This window comes from Echinops telfairi, unplaced genomic scaffold, assembly GCF_000313985.2.
Source record: "Echinops telfairi isolate 266 unplaced genomic scaffold, ASM31398v2 ScPeMD7_7425;HRSCAF=8463, whole genome shotgun sequence".
Classification (NCBI taxonomy): Eukaryota; Metazoa; Chordata; class Mammalia; order Afrosoricida; family Tenrecidae; genus Echinops; species Echinops telfairi.
In genome coordinates, this window is record NW_022111325.1 from 8,807,346 (window position 1) to 8,810,355 (window position 3,010).

Sequence of the window (3,010 nt, forward strand, 5' to 3'; positions counted from 1 at the left end):
TCCCCTCTCTTCCCCCTCTCCTCTCCCATCCTCTCTCCCTTGTTCCCTTTCCTGTCCTCCTTCCCTTCCCCCTCTCTCCACGTGGACCACCAACATGGGCTGAGGTAAGCAATGCTACTATGTAATGTGTCTGACTGCATTATTGTAATATCTCTTATGCTGTCAATGACTTTAACATAATATATATACATCTCAACTGTACAATTGTGCACTATTGAACCTGCGACTAGCGGTGGGGGCTGGCTCCCCCACCCACCCACCCCCAAAATTTAATACTACAGGGTAGAAATGGGGAACTGATTACAAGGATCTACATATAGCCCCCTCCCTGGGGGACGAACAACAGAAAAGTGGGTGAAAGATGTCAGGCAGTGTAAGATATGATAAAATAATAACTTATAAATTTTCAAGGGTTCTGGACGGAGAGGGAATGAGGAAGGGGGGGAGGGAATGAGGAACTGATACTAAGGGCTCAAGTAGAAAGCAAATGTTTTGAGAATGATGAGGGCAACAAATGTACAAATGTGCTTGACACAATGGATGTATATATGGAGTGTGATAAGAGTTGTATGAACCCCCTATAAAATTATTTTAAAAAAGAATGTCTGCTTCTATAGGGAGACAGAATAAACCATGTGCTAACTTTAAGACAGCATAGCTGGGGAAAAAAATTAAAAGACAGCATAGCTGTTAGGGGAGAATCTGTGGGAATATTTCAAGCAGGATAATGTACTTGGACTTTATCTCTAACTTTCCAAAGTGGTAGCTTTCCAAACGTGGAATATAGCTTTCCAGACTCCGTCTGTTATAAGTTAGGGTATAAGTCCTAGTTATATTTCCCTCAATGTTAGTTTCCCACACATAATGATAAGCCCTGTGTAGATTTTGTGTCCCACATGTAGGAAGCAGTATGTAAGAGTATTAGTAATACAGACACTGCAGAAAGTCTAATACAGATCCTAGTTTATGATAATGCTAACCATGATTGTCACACTGAGATCCATTCCTACAAAGAACAAGGCACGCTTTTAGACTATCCTAAGATTTTCAGAGGAGCTGGGTCTGAGGCACACAAAGCTGACATTTTAGCCAATGCGATGGCCAATTATACCATGCCTATGGGGGAAATGTTTTAATTGCAGAAAAGCTGGACATGTTCAAAGAGTGTGCTGGCAATGCCTACTATCCAGCCTGTGGCAAAAAGCGGCCCAAGAGAACTCAGACTCTGCCCCTGTGGGGTTAAAGGGAAGAGGGAACCCCACAAAACATCACAGGTTCGGTAGGCGCAATTATACAGCGATAATAAGTAGAGATTATAGTAAAGTCATAGAGAGCATGAGCGTTAAAGGACGGAGTCAAGTAATGGAGTCAGACGCAATTCATGGTAGCATTGCTCACCTCAGACCTGCTTATGGTCCTCGTGGAGGGGGCTTAGCCGTCAGAGAAGAAGCCGCTGCTTCATCCTCCTTAGCCACCTTCTCCAGCCACCCTCCCGAGAACCAGGGAGCCTCCTTAATGATTGCTAACCACGCATCATATCACTTTAGGGGGATCTGATTACAGAGTTATGCATCACAGAAAGGGGCAATACAATTCATACTTGAACAAGTTTGATCATTCTGGTGTCTCATACAATAAAACAGACAACTATTCTGGGAGGCATGCAAGTCCCCTGATAGCAGACAATAACCTAAGTCACAGGGAGGGGTAGAGACATAGGCAATACAATCAATAGGAGGGGGATGACCTAGGGGTGTGCCCACATTTATTGTGGGATAAACAGTGGTGTCTGCTTGATCTAGACAGATGATAATGGCTACCTAACCTCGGTCATCCTTGGGCGGGTTTGCCCTCTCTGGTATCTCCTGCAAGTGAACAGACCACCACTATCCATATCAGAAGGGAGTGGGTCTTATTTAGGGTGAGTCAGACTAATAGTCCAGGTGGCTGATGTTAGGGAGAATAACCTCTGACCTACTTTCGCTGCCTAGTGAACAATCATTTTCAAGCTAAATCTGGCATATATTTTGGGGAGACAACTTAAGAGAAATCTTTCTGTTCCTCACATGCCCCTGCTGCAAAAAAAGGGAGCCATTGGGCAAATCAATGTCACTCAAAATTCAGCAATGGAGTTCCATGAGTGAATGCTATGCAGCCAGGAAACAGGGAGCGGGGTATGCTCTGAGCCCCATCCAACAGACCATGGGGAGCCCAGCTCCAGCCCAACTCAGCACACAATGCCTTAAACCTCAATCAGACCTATCACAGTCTGGCCACCAGAGGGAGCTCAAAGATTTAACCAGCCAAGAAAATACTCCGTTTATACCAGAAGGACTTCCAGCAGATAGTAGGACCAGTATTGGGGGACCACTACCGAAAGAATAGGGCTTTTATTAGAAAAATCCATCCTAAACACTCAAGGTGTGGGGGGAGGTCAGATGAGCAGGCATTCCCCCCACTGAGGGCAATCAGTTGCCAGACTGCTGTCTCGTCCCACCACAGGGGTGGGCCTGCTCCCTGCCTCTGGGGACAGTGGACAGGCTCCTGTAGGAGGAGTTTTCACCCTACTGATAATGGTTCCTATGGAGACCCAGAGACCAATCCCTAGACCACCCACTCATTGCTGTGTAACCTATAGTGCAGCTCCTCCCTGTGATGTGTGTCTCTACCTGTAATTAGTGGGCTGGCTTGTCCCCAAAAGGTATATAGGCGTGAGTCAGCAAGATAGAGCTCTCGGACTTGTCGGACCTCTCTGACCTCTCTGACCTCTGGCTCCCCTCTCTTCCCCTCTCCCTTGTTCCCTTGCCCTCCTTCCCTTCCACCTCCCTCCACGTGGATTACCAAGCGGGGCTGAGGTGAGCAATGCTACCATGTAATGTGTCTGACTGCATTATTGTAATATCTCTCATGCTCTCTATGACTCTAATATAATACTTATATATCTCAACCGTACAATTGTGCATTACTGAACCCAGAAATAGTATTACTGAACCAGTGAGTTCTATTAGCG